The sequence below is a fragment of the Rousettus aegyptiacus genome, unplaced genomic scaffold (assembly GCF_014176215.1).
Source record: "Rousettus aegyptiacus isolate mRouAeg1 unplaced genomic scaffold, mRouAeg1.p scaffold_m13_p_9, whole genome shotgun sequence".
In the NCBI taxonomy this organism is placed as follows: domain Eukaryota; kingdom Metazoa; phylum Chordata; class Mammalia; order Chiroptera; family Pteropodidae; genus Rousettus; species Rousettus aegyptiacus.
The window spans coordinates 24,331,638-24,353,064 of NW_023416312.1; the positions used below are offsets into that span (position 1 = coordinate 24,331,638).

The 21,427-nt window shown below is 43.7% G+C and overlaps 1 long non-coding RNA gene across 1 annotated transcript in view; it reads right to left on the reverse strand.

Annotated features, from left to right (window-relative positions):
• Positions 1–448: 448 nt before the first annotated feature.
• The window catches only part of LOC107516652, a 47,837-nt gene continuing 26,858 nt past the window's right edge, over positions 449–21,427 (reverse strand). Inside the window, exons 2-3 of the long non-coding RNA XR_001598346.2 lie at positions 10,095–10,206; positions 449–541 (exon numbers count right to left, since the gene is read on the reverse strand). This is a non-coding gene — a long non-coding RNA (uncharacterized LOC107516652). The remainder of the gene's footprint in view (positions 542–10,094; positions 10,207–21,427) is intronic.

Consider the following 21,427-nt stretch of genomic DNA (forward strand, 5'->3'; position numbering starts at 1 on the left):
ACAATTTATCTGCCAGTGGGATACCACTAAGAGACTTTCCTCAATTCCTGTAGGAACAGAAGAGTTGTAGAATCAAATCCTGTCCAAATTCCTTACCTATGAAATTGTAAAATATAATAAAACAGTTGTTCTAGGCCACTCAAGAATGGGGTTTATTATGCAAAAATAGATAACTGGAATAGCCATGCACGCAGAACTGGCCTAACAGAGTCAGCTTCACAAACAGCTCATATAAATGCTTCTGGAAATTGGGGTGGGGGGATATCTAAACTCCCAAATAGAGCAAGCCGATTTATCAGAAAAATACTACCTCAAGTCTCTGGAAATAATGTCCAGCCCACACTTGGAGCTTGCGCCCCTGACCTACTACAGGTCATTTATTTGCCAGCCCACAAAACCCTCTGCATATCCATGGTTGGAAGCAGAAGACTTTGGGGAGTCTTGCTCACCTTCCATTAGAAGAAGATGTTGAGTTTCCGAGATGAAACTTGCAGCTCCTCTAGTGTCTAGGACAGGACCTGGTGTCCTACTCTTCAGATCCCTAGAGGAGCAGTGTGAGATTTTATGTGAAAATCATGGGCATAGACTCAGAAGCTGGCAAAGCCTGGGATCAAGAAGTAGCTTCTTCACTTCTTGTTCTTGTTGACTTTGGTCAAATGACTCAGTTTCCTCATCTGTGAAATGGGACAACAGATTCCAGTTCACAGGGTTAATGTGAGAGTTATTTGAGATGGTATATGGGACAGCTCTGGCACAGACAAGATTCACCCTCATCCCATCTCTTTTGCCCACTCCATGGCCCTTTCCACCTCACCACACAGGATCCTCTCCAGAAAGAGCCCTCTCAGTCTCCTTCCCTCATCCTTCCTCACCTTCTGGGCTGTTGCTATGATTGGGAGGTGGAATGAAGAGGTCTCTGGGAACACCGAAAATGAGGCTATTACCCTTCTGAGTACTCCCTGTGGTCCATGAGCCTCTTCTTGCTCATTCCCTAGGCCAGACCAGCTCCCTCAAAGTGCCCTCTTATCATAGAAGGCCACGGGGTATAGGCCTCTTATCTGCAGAATTAGCGGGTTTGGTTTTCCATTTTTACCCTGGGCCACCTCTGAAACAGTTGTCAGATGGGACTAGGACAGGAAATAAAGTAAATCAATCAAAAGTTCTCCAAACTAAGTACAGCCAATCCCGATGGTGGCCCCTTCAAATCTGTCCTCCAGATGGCTGAAGACCACAAATCAGCAAAGGCTCCTCTTGCACGAGGAATCTAAAAATTCCAGATCTATGAGATGGTGGAGGGTTGGGGGGAGTGAGGAGGGGACTGAACCACAGGGAAGGACCTATCTCCCAAGCCTGCTGGGTGCCCACCTCATCCCAGACCCAGCCCAGGGGGACCAGCGGCACATGGTAGCCAGAGACACTTTCCAGGCTCTGCTGGGCTGGGCAGGGTGGAGTTGGGTGGGCCCGCCCGGAGGCCTGCTGTCATCAGGAAATCTTTTCACTCACAGATGGGTAAATTCTATTAGTACACTATTCCTCCTCATGAAAAAGAGAGACTGTTCTTAAGGGAGAAAGGGTGGAGTTGGGAGGTTGCTGTCTTTTTTTTAAGGAGATTTGACAGACAGGAACATACTTTTTTTCTTATGTAAGTGGTAGCCACCAGGTTTATGCTCCTCCTGGAGCATTTTCCACACTCTCCCTTCCTTGCTTCCCCAGATCCTCCTTTCTATTCTGACTTCGTTTGTGCTCCCTCAGAAGTAGACTCTGAGAAAAAAAATTTGGGCATAACTGGTTTATATGGAGAAAATGCAGAGGAGTAGGGGAGGCAAAATGGGAAAAGAAAGGAAACGTTATTAAGAAGGTTACCCTTTGAAGTCTGATGAAGATGGTGGGCTAGGTAAAAGCAGAGTTTGCCTCCTCCCAGGTCTGCATTGAAATTACAACCAAATTATAAAATAATCAGTGTGGAGAATCACCTGAAGTCCAGCTGCTCATAACATGTACATCTGATAATATAAAGGAACCACATTGAAGCTGAAAGGAGGGGCAAAGTCACAAATCGAGCTGGACCTGCAACTGCAGGTGTTGGAGGAACTCTGGGAGGGAAAGCAAGGCTACAGAAGCTCCTCTGAAGGAGAGAGAGGTCCTAGCCTCATTCTGGGTCTCCCCAGCCCAGGGAAGAGGAGCTCCCAAAAATTTTGACTGTAAAAATCAGAGGGGATTCTGGGTGAGAAAGAAAGAGACTGAAACTCTAGACACCCCTTTGAAGGACCCATGCACAGGCTCTCTCACCTGTGGACACTCATCTGGGACACCAGTTGTGGGTCAGAGATTCAGGCAAAATTCATACATGGAAAGACTGCATGACCTAGCTCCAGAACAAGAGCTGGATGGGTAGCCACCATTGTACCCTAGTCAGGCCCCTCTACGAGGCAATCTACAGACTTTGCCAGCTTGCCCATGCAGATAACTCTCACAGGACCATAAGGAAGTGCTGGCCCACTCCACCCAACCTGCAGATTGCCCAAGACAGCTTGTTGCTGGGCCACTGCTAAGCCTTGCCTCCTATCAGGGTCAAATATTCATAGCAGGCAGCCAGTGCTGTAAGTGTACATTCTGGGGACAGTTTCAGGTAGATGCTGCCAACATGAACTTGGGTGGATCTCAGGGATCTGTGGGCCAATCACAGACAGCAGCTGGTCTTGCTGTGATCTGTGACTTTTGTGGGAACGCGAGAACGGTTACCAAAGTTGCAGCATGACTAAAGCTGTATTGACCTGACGGCCATTGTCTCCCTGAGACACCGCCTCACCCAACCCACAAATTGCCCCAGGCAGCCTATTGACAGACAACTGCCACCACCCTGCCCCTCCCCCACGTCTTCCAATCTGCACAGACAACAGACTTTGGCTAGCACTGGGAGGGCATTGCATGGAAATCAGTTGCAGGTAGGCCTTTGCTGCCTGCAAGAGTGAAAATATTTTGTCTGGGGAGCACAGGGGTCTATGGGACCGCCCCAGATGGCAGCTGGTCTCATTGTGATCTGTGACTACAGCAGGAACGCTCGGGCACAGAAGTTGCAGCAAATCTGAGGTTATATTGGCCTCATGGCCCTTGACTCTCTGAGATCCTGCCCCATTTAATACACAAAGTGCCTGCTGCACATTGATAGGCAGCTGCCTATGCCCTGGGGTGGAGCATTCTGTGAGGTCAACAGATCTCAGCCAGTGAAGTGAGCAAAGTTCAGGGACTACAGTGACAGGAAGATTCTGCTTCCAGCATGAGATAAAGTGTCACTTAGGCAAATCTCAGGGGTTTGTGGGCCCATCACATATGACAGTAGGTCATGCAGTGATATCTGACTTTGATGGGAGCCTGCAGTCCCAGCACTGGCAGCAAATCTGGTGCTGTATAGGCCTGATAGCATTGAGCTTCACGGAGACAGTGCCCCATCTAACTCGCAAATTACCTGTGGCAAGCCTGCTCCCAGACAACCAAGTCCCATCCTGTGCTTTCCTTGGGTCACGAATTCAACAGCAAACAACGGCATTCAGTTTGTGCAGCCCACGCAAAGCCCGACCATCCAGGAACAACTTTTGGTGGCGAGCCACAAACTCACACCAACAAGCTTTGGTAATTCTTTTTGTTTTTAAATAATTTATTTATTTTAATAAATTTCAGGTATACAGTACATTGGTTAGACATCTATATAGTTCATAAAACGATCTCCCCAATTGTTCCCTCTCTCTCCTGGCCCTCTATCTACCCTACATATTAATGGTAACTGCATTTGGTAATTCTTACACAGAGCTTGGGTGTGTGCAGGCTCGAGGTGAGCAGCAGCTGGCCTTGTTACAATCTGAACCTTGTACAGTGAGCCACAGAGACAGCGCTGGCATGTAAACTTACGCTGCAGAGGCAGGGAGAAATTTGCTCAATAGATCCAGGAAACCCCCAGGGTCCCTGCACCACCCCACATGCATATCATCCAGAGGCTCTTTCAGTTCCAGAGACTTATGAATAACTGACAGGAACTGTCAGACCTGGAGGAGCACTGGTTCCTCTGCTAAACTGCCTTAGGTCAGGGACGAGGGATAACCAGACCACTGCCTACAGCGTTTTCTCTTCCATTTACCTATAAATCCAGCATATGCAACAACCATCTGCGGATCGCTTTGCAGCTCCCACCAGGTAGCTCTAAGCAATCAAAAGTAGTGGTTGACCGTGGCCTATGGGGGAGCCCCTCACAAGGGACCACAAAACCAATGCACCCGGAGTCTGTCACCAGATCACAACAGAGCAACTCCTGACTAGTCCCGTAAGCAATATACACAAAGGGTGGTCTCAACAAGTATACAAGCCTACTAGGGCAAATCTCACTTAGTGAGGTCAGCCCCCACACAGTAACTCATCCCTGAGGGGACAGGCAATTCCCAGTTAGTCAACCTGAACACTAATTCCATCCACTGAGGTACTAACACCAATAAATACCTAGCTACAACAGAAAATCACATAGAACACACACAAAGATCATGTCCGGAGCCCCCAGCACAGGTGATAAGGGGAGTGTATGACTGGACCATACAGGACACCTTCCAGATAAGGCCATCTAGCCAAGGCTGAGAGATGAAATAAATATTCCTAACACATAAAAATGAATGCAAAGAGGCTATAAAATGAGAAAACAAAGAAATATGCCACAAATGAAACAATAGGAGAAAATCCCAGAAAATAAGCTAAATGAAATGGAGGCAAGCAACCTACCAGAGTTAGAGTTCAAAATAATAGTTATAAGGATGCTCAATGATCTAAGGGAGAGAATGGATGAGCTCAATGAGAACCTCAACATAGAGATAGTAAATATAAAAAGGACATAGAAATTATAAAAAAGAGCCAGACAGAAATGAAGAATACAATAACTGAAATGAAGAATACATTAGAAGGATTCAACAGTAGATTGGACAAAGCCGAAGATCAAATCAGCGAAATGAAAGGCAAAGTAGCAGAATACACCCAATCAGAACAACAAAAAGAAAAAAGAATTTTAAAAAATGAAGATAGTTTAAGAGACCTCTGGGACAACATGAAGCATAACAATATCCTCATCATAGGAGTACCGAAAGGAGAAGAGAGCAAGGGACTGAGAATCTATTTGGAGAAATAATGACAGAAAACAGGCCTAAAAGGGAAATTTATAACAATACAGGCCTACCTCAAGAAACAAGAATAAGCTCAAATAAACAATCTAACCTTACATTTAAAAGAACTAGAAAAAGAACAGCAAAAAAAAAAGTCCAAAGTGAATAGAAGGGAAGAAATAATAAAGATCAGAGCAGAAATAAATGAAATGGAATCTAGAAAACAATACAAAAGATTAATGAAGCCAAGAGCTGGTTCTTTGAAAGGATAAACAAAATTGACAAACCCTTAACCAGACTCATCAAGAAAAAAAAAAGAGAGGACTCAAATAAATAAAATCAGAAATAAAAGGGGAGAAATAACTACGGACTCCACAGAAATACAAAGGATCATAAGAAAATACTACAAGCAATTATATTCAACAAACTAGACAATTTAGAAGAAGTAGATGCATTCCTAGAAACATACAATCTCCCAAGATTGAGTCAAGAAGAAACAAAAAATCTGAACCAACTAATTACCACCAATGAAATCGAATCAGTAGTCAAAAACTTCCCAGGAAACAAAAGTCCTGGACCAGATGGCTTCATAGGCAAATTTTACCAAACATTCAAAGAGAATCAACACCTATTCTTCTCAGACTATTCCAAAAAATTCAAGAAGAGGGAAGACTCCCTAACTCCTTCTGAGGTACCATTACCTCGATTCCAAAACCAGACAAAGACATTACAAAAAAGAAAACTATAGGCTGATATCTCTTATGAACATTGATGCAAAAATGCACAACAAAATATTAGCAAAGTGAATTCAGCAAGACATTAAAAATGTCATATATCATGATCAAGTTGGATTTATTCCTGGGATGCAAGGTTGGTACAATATCTGCAAATCAATTAATGTGATACACCACATTAACAAGTCGAAAGATAAAAATCATATGATCGTATCAATAGATGTAGAAAAAGTGTTTGACAAAATCCAGCATCCATTTATGATAAAAACCCTCAGCAAAGTGGGAATAGAGGGAACATACCTCAACATAATAAAAGCCATATATGACAAACCTACAGCTAACATCATACTCAATGGAGAAAGGCTAAAAGCGTTTTTCTTAAGATCAGGAACAAGACAAGGATGTTCATGTTCACCATTCCTCTTCAACATTATATTGGAAGTCTTAGCCGCAGCAGTAAGACAGGAAAGAGAAATAAAAGGCATCCAAATTGGAAAGGAAGAAGTGCAACTCTCATTATTTGCCAATGACATGATACTAATAGAGAGAACCCTAAAGAGTCCACCAAAAAACTGTTAGAACTGATCAATGAATTCAGTAAAGTAGCAGGTTATAAAATAAATATTCAGAAGTCAGTGACATTTTTATACACCAATGATGAACTTTTAGAAAGAGAAATTCGGAAAACAATCCCTATTGTGTCGAAAACTATAAAATATCTGGGAATCAAATTAGCCAAGAAGGTAGAATACCTGTTTTCAGAAAATTATAAGTCATTTAAAAAAGAAATTGAAGAAGATACAAATAAATGGGTAGGAAGAATCAACATTGTTAAAATGGTCATACTACCCAAAGCAATCTATAGATTCAATGTAATCCCTATCAAAATACCAATGGCATTTTTCAGAAAGCTAGAACAAATAATCCTAAGATTTATATGGAACCAGAAAAGACCCCAAACAGCCATAGTAATCTTGAGAAAGAACAAAGTTGGTGGTATCACACTACCTGACATCAAACTATACAACAAGGCTACAGTAAGCAAAAAATCATGATACTGACATAAAAACAGATACATTGATCAATGGAACAGAATAGAGAGCCCAGAAATAAGTCCACATCTAAATGCTCACGTAATATATGACAAAGGAGGCAAGAATATACAATGGGGTAAAGACAGTCTCTTCAATAAATGGTGTTGGGAAAATTGGACAGATACATGCAAAAAAAAAAGTTGGACCACCTTCTTATACCGTATACAAGAATAAGCTCAAAATGGATTAAAGAATTAAATGTAACATCTAAAAGCATAAAACTTATAGAAGGAAACATAGGCAGTAATCTCTCTGATATTGCTACTAGTTATTTATTTTTCAGACATATCTCCTCAGCAAGAGAAACAAAAGAAAAAATAAACAAATGGGACTACATCAAACTAAAAAGTTTTTGCACAGCAAAGAACACCATCAACAAAACAAAAGACAACTGACTGAATGGGAAAAGATATTCGCTTATGATACATCTGATAAGAGGTTAATATCCAAAATACATAACGAACTCATTCAAATGAACAACAAAACAAACAATCCATTTAAAAAATGGGCAGAAGATCTGAACAGATATTTCTACAAAGAGGAAATATGGATGGCTAATAGACATATGCAAAGATGCTCAAGGTCACTAATCATCAGAGAAATGCAAATTAAAACCACAGTGAGATATCACCTCACACCTGTCAGAATAGCTATCATCAATAAATCAAAGAACAAGTGTTAGCAAGAACATGGAGAAAAAGGAACCTTCATATACTGTTGGTGGGACTACAAATTGGTACAGCCACTATGGAAAATAGTTTGGAGGTTTCTCAAAAAATTAAAAATGGATATACCTTTTGACACAGCAATTGCATTTCTGGGTATTTATCCAAAGAAAACCAAAACAATAATTCGTAGAGATCTATGCACCCCTATGTTCGTGGCTGCACAATTTACAATAGCCAAGATATGGAAGCAACCTAAATGCTCATCAACAGGTGACTGGATAAAGACGTTATGGTTCATTTATACAATGGAATATTACTCAGTCATTTAAAAAAATGAAATCCTACCATTCGCAATGACGTGGATGGACCTAAAAGTTTTTATGCTGAGTGAAATAAGTCAGACAGAGAAAGATAAATACAATATGATTTCACTTATATGCAGAAACTAAGAAACAAAAAGAACAAACTAATCAAAAACAGACTCACAAATACAGAAGACAATCTGGTAACAGCCAGGGGGAGGGGGTTGGGGAGCTAGGATAAAGGAGTGAAGGGTTAAAGAAGTACAAATTAGTAGTTGATAGATAGTCATGAGGCTGGGGAGCACGGCATAGGGAATGCAGTAAGCAGCAATGTAATGGCTAGGTAGAGAGCAAGAGGAGAGAAAGAGCAATCAGAGGGATCATGTCCTAAACTATATAAATGCCTAACCAATGTTCTGTATACTTGAAACTAATAGGAAAAGAAAATGTTAAAAAAGAAAGTTAGCTCCCATCATGCCTGCTTCAGTCTCCTACCTGAGGGTATGGGAGCAGAGATAATTATCTTCTAACATATGCTGTCTCTGGCTGAACTCTGGTCTTCATGGAGGCCGCTAGTGCGCCCTCTGGCAGAGGTCACCTGGGCTCACAGTTGGACGTCTCAGGCACGGATAGAAGCTGGGAATGCCAGAAACATCTGGGCAGGGCAACACCTGAGTCTGCTGCAGATTCCCTCCCTTCAAACCTGTTTCTCTGCCTTCTCTCTCGACTCTTTTATTCACACATGATCAGCTGAGTCACTTGCCACGATCTCTACGTCCATTTCTCAAGAACCTCAAATTGAGCAAAAGTTGCCATAATCCCCCAGATTCTCCTTTTGAGTTGCTGATAAGAAAGAAATGAAATCAGGCTCCCTGCCTTGGAAAAAGCAGAAACAGCTTGGAGAAGGGCAGACTGTTCCCTCGTGTGTGTGGACAGGACTGCCCTCTCTCTCTAGTTTCAGCCTTTAGAGGAGGCAGGCCCTGGCCACAAGTTGCCCTTGGCCGTCTTTCTAGAATGTCCCTGTCCCATTCTGTGTTCTCCCTAAATGCTCCAGAGCCCAAGGGTGAGCTTGGCATTCCCTCGGCCTTTTTTTTGGCATGTCCCGGACCTCACCTCACTTTGTTAAACTTCCACGCTCTGCTGAGGTGGGCCCAGCTGTCATTACTGTGGCCAAACCTTGACACAGAGTGGTGAGGTTTGTTTATATTTTTCATTTCCAAGGCTCCTTCACTCCCAGGAGCAGGAGGTACTGGGGAAGCTGTAATTTGCTAAACAGGCATTAATCTTCACATCAATCTCTAGAGGCAGGTAGAGCTTTTCGGTCAAAACACACAGGGTTGTGATTAGATGAGGCTAGCAGGAGAATGGCCAGGGATTTGCACATCCCCATCCAAGCTGTGGCTCCCCCGGCCCCACTGGCAGAGCTGCCTAATCTCACCCCAGGCTGTGGCCCACACAAAACGGTTTCTTTGTGGAAAAGCAAGAGAGACAGGTGTTAAGGGCAATTCCACTGCTTCCTCTGCCACCTCAGCCTCACCCCAGCCCTCCTCTCTTGGATGGGGTCAAGAGAAAGTGGCACAGCCTTGGAGGAAGATAGACCTGGGTTCAAATCCTGCTGTCACTTTTTTCCATTCAACTAATATGAATGAGTCCTTATTATGTTCCTGGCACTTTTCATTTCTGGGATACAGTGATAAATGTTGGAGTTTCAGGAAGGTCAATTAATAACACTTTCTTCTCCTTCCAACCAATTTAGAAATAGATATAGAAGTACAAAAAGTAAAGTTCAAAATGGCCTTTATTACAGAAGAGGTTATATTGGTGGATGTGGCTTGAGATCTGTCACAATTGTCTTGCTGACACTTGCCTCAGTGCTGATCTGAGCCACTCAGGTACAGGAAGAGCTGAAGACCACAGGGAGCTGAGATGATGTGGTTTTTGGAGGGGTTGCCTCCCAGAAAGTGCTGAGCCCCTTAGGTCCAAATTCTTTGCCCCAGCTCATGGGATAAGTCATTTGCTTCATTTGGGTCCCCAAAGATAATCAACAGAAGCATGTGAATGCAGGGGGGGTGCATTTGAGAGGGGATCCCAGAAAACATGAGCCAAGAATCACAGAGCCTGGCAGGTACTAGGCACTTAGTAAACAATCATTCTCACTTACCTGTATTCTGCAGGCAGTTATGGGTGAACCCAGGGAGTGGCAGTTAGGCTGCTCCACCAGCCTTGAGGGGTGGGTGAGCAACGGAGATGCCAACACTTCGATGCCCACATCTCTGACCAACAATGACATGGAAAACATAAGAGTAGGAAGGACAAAGTTGAGGTGACCAGGAAGAAGCAGCCCCTGCTTATGACTCAAGGAGGAAATAGAGATACTAAATGACTCTAGGATTCTACACTCCAAAGTTTACCTATAGTTCCTAGGCTGAGAAAGTTCTGACTGCAGTCCAAAATTAGTCTTCCCTCAGCACCAGAGATTTTATAGTGGAGATGGGGACACACATGCACACACAAATACAGATACATGCCAACATATATGTATACACACAAATATGTCTGCACATAACACAAATTACCCATATTCACACATATGCAACACATTCTCACATACACACACAGGCACACATACTGACATGTACACATACTCATTTACCCACACAAACTTCTGCTGAGTTCTGTGGTCTCATCAGGCAGTAAATGTCTTAAAGGGCAGCCCTGGGAATGTGACCTCTTCAAAAGCAATCACCCCTTGTCTGTGTGAGGGTCTGTACCCTCCCTTCTACCCATGTCTCCCACCTTCACACCTCCAAGAGCTAGTCAGGAGACTTCACACTGGCTTCTGCCATTTATGCCACAAATTTGCAGCTCAGGAGGCATTCAAAGTGAGGGTCTTTCTCCTGGAACAGGACCTGGTGACCCAGTGGTGGTAGCAGTCCTTCTCCCCTAGGTCAGGGAAGCTCCCCTTATGAGAGAAAGGTGAGAACAAAGCTCAGGGTCGGGCCTCTTCTGGGCAGGGCTCATGCTTCAGACTCCAGGACAGTGCTCACCAACTAGCTCTACACTTCCATATAGGACACTCAGAGGTAAACATGTCTGTCCACCAGACATAGCAAGAGCCATCTGCTGTCCCTGCATGGTGGCTATGGTTTCAGCACAAGCAAATGGTGCCAGGTACACGCCTTATCCAATGGGCAGTCAGCTTTGCTCAGAAAGGACCTGCGGCCCTTATTGCTAATTTGGCTGCAGCCAAAAAAATAAGCATTCTGGGGGCTAGCAGTTCTGTGGACGGCTAAAGGTAAAAGGGAGAGAGACATATTGCAGTCAATGACAGAAAGGGAGGCAAAGGACACTTGCTTTTACGACCCTGGATACTTCTGTCTCATAAGTGAGAAAGGAAGTGGCCTTTTTTTCTAGATACAACTGTCTTAGGTTTCCTCCTATTGAATGGCTGCAATGGGGAAGCACACTGGGTTTTTCAGACTGGCAGCATATAGAAAGTACAGATAAAGCCTAGAATGTGCCAGATTGGGCCAACGTGGGGGAAATTTCCATCATGCTGGCAGGAACGGAAGCCACCAATCAGTGCACTGGTCCAATACCCAACTGACTACCAAGGTGGGGGATCTACTCCATTGCTTGCATTAAACTCAACCCCTGGGGAGGCCTCTCCATCCATTAAAATGAACTTACAATCTGGAGACTGACCTCAAATTAGAAACAACAAGATCAAAGCTTTTTGAGTTTTATTCATTAGTCCCATACTCAAAAAAAAAAAAACAAAAAAAACAATGGGAGTGGAAAGGTAACTTAGTTTTGCTGGCAGAGCATCAAAGTCCATGTTGGAACTTGTTCTAGGCTGGGAAGAAGCAGGACGATAAAGCACAAGTAGCCCCACCAGAAGCTCAGGTGGGGGCTCCTCATGGGGACTACTAAAAGCTGGGACAGTGTGTCAGTTAATTTTGGTTGTGAAACAAAACAAGCCAAAACTTAGTGGCTTAGAACAACCACCATCTGTTTAACTCATGCAACTACGATAGTTTATTTGGGCTGAACTCAGGGAGAGGGGGAATGAGCTCTTACTAAACATGTAGTACAAGTCAGGCTCTGTGACTCTTGGCCTGTGGGCTTTCTCTAGCCTCAGGGCTTGAATTAGGCTGATGGTGAGTTGACATCCCCTAGGAGTAGTCCTCAATGAAGAACTGAAAGCAGTTGAGGGACAATTCAGCAGCTTCTGGACCTCTTAGGGGGATAACTCTGAAGCATGAGGTCCTTGCTGTCCCCCAGGGTCCCTGGCAGAATTGGGCCCCAAGTGCCCCCAGTGGGGATCTGCTCAATGATGTCTCCTTTATTGACTGTTTTCCATCCCTGGCCCACAGCCCATGGTCAGCCAGGAAGCTCTGATTCTAGGTATTGGCTATCGGGTGGCGCAGAGGGCTAACAGGGCCACAGCTATCATTCTCCAGCAGGCTGGCCTGAGCTTGGTCACCTGGTGGCCAAAGATTCCAAGAACAACTAGCAGACGAGCACCATCATGTAAGCAACTTTTCAAGCCTTAGGTTATGACTTGCCAAAGCAAGTCAATGGCCAAGTACGAGGTCTCTGTGGGAAAATGTGACCAAAGGGCAAAGACAAATTTAGAACAAATTTGTAGTCCACTAAAGGCAGTGTGGCAGTCATTGCCATCCCACTTATTGAGGAAGGGCTCTGAGCAGGTTGTGGGCTGATAAGAGACAGAGCTGTTGGCACTTATATCCCCAGCCCCAGATCCAAGCACTGGGTAGCCATATCAAAGAGGCTTGTCGAGTATGTGGATGGACATTGAACACACATCACTTCTGGCAGCAAGATAGGCAACAAAAAGATTTTAGCTTCATCCTGACTCTCCAAAGCCCTCTGTGTTCTTGTGGTCCTCATCAGGTGTCCTTGTTCCAGATTGGAGACACCGGAGCTTATGCCGACAAATGATTGTTTTTACTGTTTTTTTTTTGAACAATGGCCCATGTTTAAGGATTCATAAAACTATGGAATGCATTGCTAGGCCTATAATGCTGTGAGAGGCCCATGTAGAGAAAAACTTAAAAAGAAAATTCATCAAACTAATTACTTCTTCCCCCACCCCCGCCCCCACCCAGCCTCTCTTTCCATTTCCCCTGTTCAGAAAGATGTACAGCCTCAAAGGCTAGGCTGTTTTGAAGCCAAACCTCTGAGGCCTGCTTGTGTGGGAGGGGCATGAAATACCCTGGGCCTCCATCTTTCTCTGGATTTCGGGGCAGACAAGAGTTTCCTGCTGATTCATTTATTCCAGAGGCTGAGGCAAGACCAGGGTACCTTAAGGAGTTGGAGGAAGTAGGGAAGAGAGGGAAATATTGGGACACAGTAAAGCTCTCTGTTATCCATCTCTCTGAGGAAGATTCTATACAACCTCATGTGCTACCTCATGCCATGTCCCCTGAACCCATTTCTGGGTTCACCTACAGCAGTAGCCTGCTGACTGCTTCCCATATAAAGTGACTACCTCTCCTTTTCTGGCTTCCTGCCTGGGGTTTTCTGTGGATGCACAGGAGCTTGCTTGGTAAAGAGCCAGGCTCAGTGCTAGGGTTTGCCACAGCCACAGGCAACCCCAGCCTATGAGGGATGAGAGTCTGTGGAAAAACATTTCGGCTTCACATCTGTCATGGGTTGAATGGTGGCCCCCAAAAGATATGTTAATCCAGAAACTGAATAGGACCTTATTTGGAATAAAGGTTTTAGATCCATAATCAAGTAAAGTATCACAAGATGAGATCATTCTGGATTATCCAAGTAGACCCAATGACAAGTGTCCATAAAAGAGAAGAGAGGGGGAGAAGACACACAGAGGTGACATGAAGATGGAGGCAGATTGGAATGATGTGTCTACAGCCAAGGAATACCAAGGATTGTCAACAGTCATAAGAAGCAGAGAGAGAAGCATGGAATGGATTTTCCCTCAGAGTCTTCAGAAGGAAGCCACCCTGCTGACACCTGGATTTTAGACTCCCAGCCTCCAGACCTGTGAGGCAATACATTCTGTTGTTGTAAGGCATCCAGTTTCTAATACTTTGTTACAGCAGCCCTAGGACACTAGGACAGCTACCCTCAGTAGGATGATTCACAGACATGTTCAAAACAATTCCTAAGAGGATAGATCCCCAGTTGCTCACAGGGACAAACCAGCTCACTTATACTTCTTTATTAGCTTTTCCCCCTTCCCTGTCTCACTTACCCACTGCCCTGCCGCAGATTCCTAGGATCAATTCTAAATAAACCACCTACACCCAAGTCCTTGTCCTCTTTTGGGAGCACCCAAACTAAGAGCACACTCTTCCATACCACTCATTCTTTCATTAATTCATCCCATTACCATTTATAAGGGAGGCAGCACAGGGAGTGGCTATAGTAGACCAAATGATGGGCCCCAAAGATATCCTCATATTAATTCTCAGAACTTGAAAGTGGCACCTTATATGGCAAAAGGGACTTTGCAGATGTGATAAAGTTAAGGATCTTGAGATGGGGAGATCATTCTGTCTTATCCAAGTGAGCCTAGTGTAATCACCAGAGTCCTTCTAAGAGGAAGGCAGGAGGTCAGAGTAGTAGGAGGTCATGTGATCACGGAAGCAGAGATTGGAGGAATGCAGCCACAAGCCAAGGAATACCAGCAGCCTCTAGAAGCTGGGGGGAGCAAAGAATGGATTCTACGTTGGGACCTCCAGAAGGAACCAGTCCTGCCAACACCTTGATTATAGTCCCATAAGATTCATTTCAGATTCTGACTGCCAAAACTGTAAGATGATAAGCTTCTGTTGTTTTAAGCCACTAATTTGTGGTAATTTGTTATAACAGACATAGAAAACTCATACAGCAGTTAAGAATATAAGTGTTGGAATTGGGCATAACCAGGTTGAAGTCTAGGTTCTGCTACTCATTGCTATAGGCCTTGGGCAAGTTACTTATCCTCTCTAAGCATTAGTTTGCTCAGTCGTCAATTGAGGATAGTCATGATGTAGCTTCCTGGTGCTGCTGTCACATGCACCACAGTAGGAAGTACAGGGGATCAGTGGTCAAGTAGATAGTGATAATTCATCAAACAATTACTATCAGCCAGTGACTATGCTCCACCTGTTGGAACATCAGGTCAAATAAAACACAATTCTTGCCTTTGTAAATAAATACAATGCTGGTTTTAAAGAGATTGTAGCCTAGAAGCATGGATGAGACAAACAATGCCTGCTAAGAGGGGATTCCTGAGCCACTGCCCCAAACAGAACAAAGGTACTCCTTGGTGCTTAGATCATAGCAATTAGAGCTTCAGAACTGCACTTCCTCCACATTCCCCCCACTTGGCACAAAGCCTCAGTAGTAACAGTTGTCACAGTTGTAATAGCAGTGGTAATAGTAATAATGGTTACTACTATCACAGCTCTGACATCACCAATGCCCCATCCTTTAGGCTCCAGTATGCTGGTGGATGCTCAGCATCTCAGAAACCCTCCTCACTCTCCAGAAGTCACTTAGAATGGCAGCTATTTTGGGTTCCTGAACCCAATTCCAATGTGTGTATGAGAGGTGGGTCTCCCACATCACCAACATGCTGCAGACACCAGCTGAGTATCCTACAACTCAACTCAATTCTGACACTATCTACTCAGAGATAGCTTCAGATCCCACAGGTTAAGGGCTTAGTCTACTACGCTGCCTCCCCCCCAACCCCCACTTCAGAGATCAGTTGCAAACCCTGTGCTTCTGACCAATGGTTATAAATCAGTGGTTTCCACAACCTTCTTCTTCCTTTGTTTTGATTAATTTGCTAGAGTAGCTCACAAAACTCAGAGAAACATTTGCTTACTAGATCATCAACTTATTATGAAAGGATATAATTCAGGAACATCCAGATGGAAAAGATGCTTAGTGCAAGGTGTGAAGAAAGGCTGAAGAGCTTCAATGCCCTCTATAGGAGGACACTCTCCTAGAATCTCCATGAGTTCATCAACCCAGAAGTTCTTTGAACCTTGTCCTTTTGGGTTTTTAAGGAGGCTTCATGACATAGGTATGTCAATCAGATCATTGGCCCTTGGATATTGATTCAATCTCCATCCCCTCTCCCCTCGCTGAAGGTTGAGGAGTGAAGCTAAATGTTCCAACACTTTAATGGTGTGGTTGGTTCCCCTGAAAACCAGCCCCCAAAGTTAGGTTACCTAAGGGCTTTCCAAAAGTCATCTCACTAATTTAACAAAAGATACATTTATCACCCTATCACAGGAAATTTCCAGGGTTGTAGGAACTCTGTGCCAAGACCAAATATATATTTCTTATTATAAATCACAATATCATAGCAGCCATGCTCACTGCAAAGGTGGGCTCCCTAGAGTCCTAGAAACTCTGCCTCATCTGGGATAAGCCCTATGTGTAGTGTTGGGGATACATAGAAGGTTCCAGATGGACCTTAGAACTGTTCCTTCTCTCTCCTTTTTCCTTCTCTGAGTCAGATACCCACATCCTCCCTGCCCAATGAGTCTTCAGTGTAGGCCTTCGGTACACAGTGACACTTGCCTTTGATAAATGAAATGCAGTTGTCACCTTAAGAGATAGATCACTCTAGAAGCAAGAATAAGATAACCACACCAATGTAAAAGGGGGTTCCCAGGCCCCAGGCCAAAGGGACCCTTTCTATCTGGAATCAGGGAAGGCTTTGTGAAGGAAGTGGCCTTCACGCTAAGGACATTCAGGAATGGTAGCGGGATGATCTGAGGACAAATCACAAAAACAAAGACAGAGGCAGGAAAGGATTTGCAGAGCCCCAGCAAGGAACTGTCCCAGGTGATCTCCCTGTGTCTGGTCACAGAAAGAGGTCCCTTGTTACTGGTCCAAAGTCCACGTGCTTGATGTTTCTAAAGGCCAAAATTCAAAACCTTAGAGATTGGAGTAAAGAAAAGTTGATCAATCTGAGAAGGCGCCAACTGAAAAGATGGGAACCCTAGTAGTATCTCAAATCCATCTTACCAAAGCACAGAGTTCAGGCTACTTTTATGTTAAGGGTAGAGGAAATGGGAGGGGCAAGAGATGACTGACCAATGGCAAATATCTAGGAGCCAGCAGGGGTCCAAGGAAGATTGTACTGGCTGATGTGAGTCTGATCACAAGGTTCCTGCAAACCTTTGATAAACAAAACCTACTTCCCTTATCTCCTCAAGCTGCAAGCAGAATTTCTCGAATGATTAGCATGTCTATATGCAAGACTAAGCAGAAGCTATTAGCTTGAAGGTCATGGGAACAATGCAAGCTTGAACAAGATGGAGTCAGAGAGACCAAGCGTTTCCCTCTATTACACCCTAAGCCCATCCCCAGTTCTGGCCTTGCACACCCAAAGCTCTGGCTACCTTTCGCATGGCAGCAAAGACCTTTCACAGGCCAGCAGCCAGCCAGGAGGAGGAAATTACTCCAGGTAGCCAGCTCCATTTTGCTTGGGGCTGGTCTGGTTTGCAGGGGCCAGCCATGGAGGTCTTCAGGAAGGTGATACAGTTACTAGAGGAAAGAGAGGAGACTGGAGGTGTGCCTGCTGCCCATGATTTCTTTCTGGAGGGCAATTTAGCCATGGTTCAAAAGCTTTCAGATTGACCCAAAAATTGTCAAAGTCCTCATAGTTGATCATAGTTGACACAAGTGAGCTCATCATAGTGTAGATTATAATAGTAAAAACTTGCAAATGACCTAATTGAATCATAGGAGGTACACTTAATAAGTGATAATGTTTTCATACAACAGAAAACTGGACAGTCATTAAAAAACTCAATGTAGATTTTTATTTAGGAAAATATAATCCATTGTTAAGTGAGTAAAGCAGTTTCTGAATTAGTTCATATGGCATGCCTTAATTTTGTTTAAATAAATATGTTTATATGTATATTTGCAGAGATGAAAGTTTGATGACATTAAAGGGGAGCAGAGTTTGCCACCCCAAAATATGCCTCTTTGAGATATTATTTTAGGCTGGTTAATTTTAAGAAACAGCAGACCTGGGAGAAGCTCTGAAAATGGAGTAGTAGTTACCTTCTGTAAAAGAACATTTACATTTATAAGGAAAATCTTCATCTATAAGAGTGTTTCCCTTACTGTACCAGGCCTGCCTACGCTATCAATGGAGAAAGCTTGGGCTTAAATCCGCATAACAATCTTACTCTTGTCTACTGTGCTTTTTCTTGGTCACCTCCCATAACTGATTTTAGCTGAAGATGGTATTTAAGGTGATGGCTTCTACCATTTTGGTGAGTTAGTCTGTTCCTGGGTTTCTCCCATGTATACAGGAGGTATACATGTTATTAAACTTTAATGTTTTTCTCCTGCTAATCTGTCTCATGTCAATTTGTTTATTGGACCAGCCAGAAGAACTTAGAAAAGTGGGAGGAAAATTATTTTAACACCCCAACATTAATATGTCATTATTAATATGTCTTTAACATGTCATTTTAAAAGGTAAAGGTTTCTACTTGTATTTTCTCACCCATGATGGTATTTGGATTCTCCTATCTGGGCCTGCATGAGCTCCCAGGGAGAAATGCCCACAATGGGGACCCTGAGAGTCCTGAGTTGACAAGGTTTTGGGTCAGGATGGCCCACAGAGGCCATGAGACAGTATCAGCTGTAATAAAAGAGAGCCATGGCAGTTATTACCATCCGAGGGGCAAGTCCATGTTAAAATAGCACATAAGTCACAATGACCAGCTTAAAACTGGTTCTGCTCCCTTAAAACAGATTGATGATTAATACAGTGCTTGAAATATTTTACAGAGACAGCACTGAGCATATGTCACCTTTGTTCTCTAGTTGCACCTGAAACCAAAGTCTTGCCCCTCCCACGGAACCAAAAGATCTCAACATGATCAGAACGTGAACACCGGAACTCTTTCTAAAGCAAAGGGTCTGTTGTGCAGGAAGATTTGATGCTGAAGCCCCTTAACATAAATGGCCAAGTTCCAAGGTCCTCCAGTTAAAACTTGCCCTGCGAGCGCTTCCACATACTTGTTCCCTCTAACTCTTTGAAACCCTCTGATTATAAGCCATTGAGGAGTTCAGATTTTAAGTGATACAGCTTCCTATTCTTGTTTAGCACTCTGAAACTAAAGTGACTCTAATTTCTCCACTGTAAAACTCGGCGTTCAGTGTTTGGAGGACAAACTCTCTACTTGTTGAGTCACAAGGCCATAAACTCAGAGGGAGGCCCCAGGACAGAAGGCAGAGACTGGAAGGAAGGGTAGGGGGCCTGAGGTTGTGACCAGCAGTGAGGGACAGAGGTTTCCATATTGTGCCTAGGTTACCTGGGTGCTGGGGCCTTAAAGCAACCACACAGGCCTGGGCACAAAGAGCTGCTCCATGCTGTTTAAGCTTGGCACCCTCCATAACTCTAGAGTGAGAAAGAAGGAGTTAACATCCAGAATCATCCAGTGGAAGCAGCTCAGAGCGCGAAGCGTGTTTATGAAAAATGGGCTCAATTTGATATTTGGAGAGCAATGAAATTGAAATCATTTCAAATTTTAAATGCCCAACATATTGACTCCCACCCTCTGATAGATCATCCAAATTAGTTTGCAAGTTCTCCATGCCTAGCTCTATAAGGCGATTCACTTCTTTGCCAAAAATGTTCCTCTCCTTGAGTTGGAAAACAAGAGGCTTCAGTTTGGCGGGTCTCCCTGATCCCCAGCCCTGGGTGTGCTGCTGTGCATCTTCTGCACATGGCTGGAGGAGGAATGTGTTTTTCTTTCTCTCTTAGGTAATGAATTTGATCTAATGGAGCTGTCTAAATGCCCAGATACTATAGTGATAGGCACCCCGTAAACACAGAGATAAACAGGTAGAGAGATATATGGAGGTGAACATAATTTGCTTCTAAGTGCCTTTTCACTAGTGTAAATAAAGCAAGAGAATAAAGTTGTTGGAGGCACTCACAATACGAATGTAAGAAGGAAATTAAGTGTTAATTATAACATTAAGGATAAATGGAAAGCCCCATGCAGGTGTGTGTGTGTGTGTGTGTGTGTGTGTGTGTTTAGGAAGCAGGAGTGGGAGAGGTTAGAGGAAAGGTACTGGGGCCTGTATAGCTGTACCTATCTCCACAAGCTCAACCCAGGAAGTCATCTGCAGACAGTTTGTCTATGGTTTCCTGTGTCTTTCTGCCAGAAGGCATTCCTTAGCCCAGAGGATACACTTGGGGGTGGCTTGGAGCACAGAGGGTAGGTTGGGTGTTAATGCCCCAGGAATCAGGAGTGACTCTCAACCAATGAGGAATGGAAGTTGAAGAATAAATATCCGCAATTTCCTGGCTTCTCGGAAGGATGATTCCAGTTTCTTCTGAGAGGGTCCAGGGAGCACCACACTCCAGGTACCCACGGGGTAATCCACCCATTAAGAGACCTGAATGGGCTTTCCCCATTTCCCTTTCTCACTTCTAACAACTCACAACTTGCACCTACATCCTTCTCTCAGGGCTCCTCTTTTTTGAGGGTAACTTGAACCAAGACAGGCAGTTTTATACCAGCTGACTGATCTGGAAGTACAGCCTGAAGCTGGTGGACAACGTCACCAAAACACAGAGCCCCCCTCTCAGAAGGGGCCCATACTTGGTTTAACGTTCTGCTGTCTCCATTTGTAAGTTCTTCATAATTTTATATTTGAACCTGTGTTTCATAAGTGACATGGTAGGACAATGGAGCATGCGTGTGAACAGCACAGATATGCTGGATGACAGTTCCAGCTCTGGAGACAGCACAGCCCAAGTGATTCCCTGGCAACCCAGGGTGCACATGCAAGCTTGGGACAGTAGAAGCACAGTGGAGCCCCAAGGCCAAGTTTGGTGGTGGCGATGGGTGAAAGAAGTAGCAGTTGAGGCTGAGGAGAGAGGAGTGGCTTCACAGAGCCTTAGAGCTGGGATCCACTGTGGGAGGACAGCTTGACCACGAATGCCTGGACCCCATTCCTGCAACATCTGCACAAATATTAACTGTACAGCCTGAGCACCTAGACAGAAACTGCTGGAGCTCAGATGGTAAACTTTGTTAGTAAATTAGTTAAAAATCAAAGCGTACACATGGATGTTGCAATAAAGCATATCAGGGAGTTGGTAGAACTTCTCAGAGTTTAGATCTTAGGTTTTGAAAAACACAGAAACACTGCATGATAAATATCCACAGGCTTAGAAATAGAAATTAAACTTAAAGATCATCAAATTCAACTGAAAAGAACACTATTTTCATCAGAAGTTTCAGATGAACCAATTATTAACAAAGAAGACAATTTTTTAAATTGATTTTTTCCTTGTAATTGAAGATACAGTAATAGAATGCATAAATGGGCATTTTGATTACATATAAATCATGAAGCCACTTGAAATTTCTTCTCTGACCTCAACAAGTTACAGGAAATGTCAGAGAAAATATTTAAATGCCATTGTATAAATTTACATTTAAAAATAAATTCAGACTT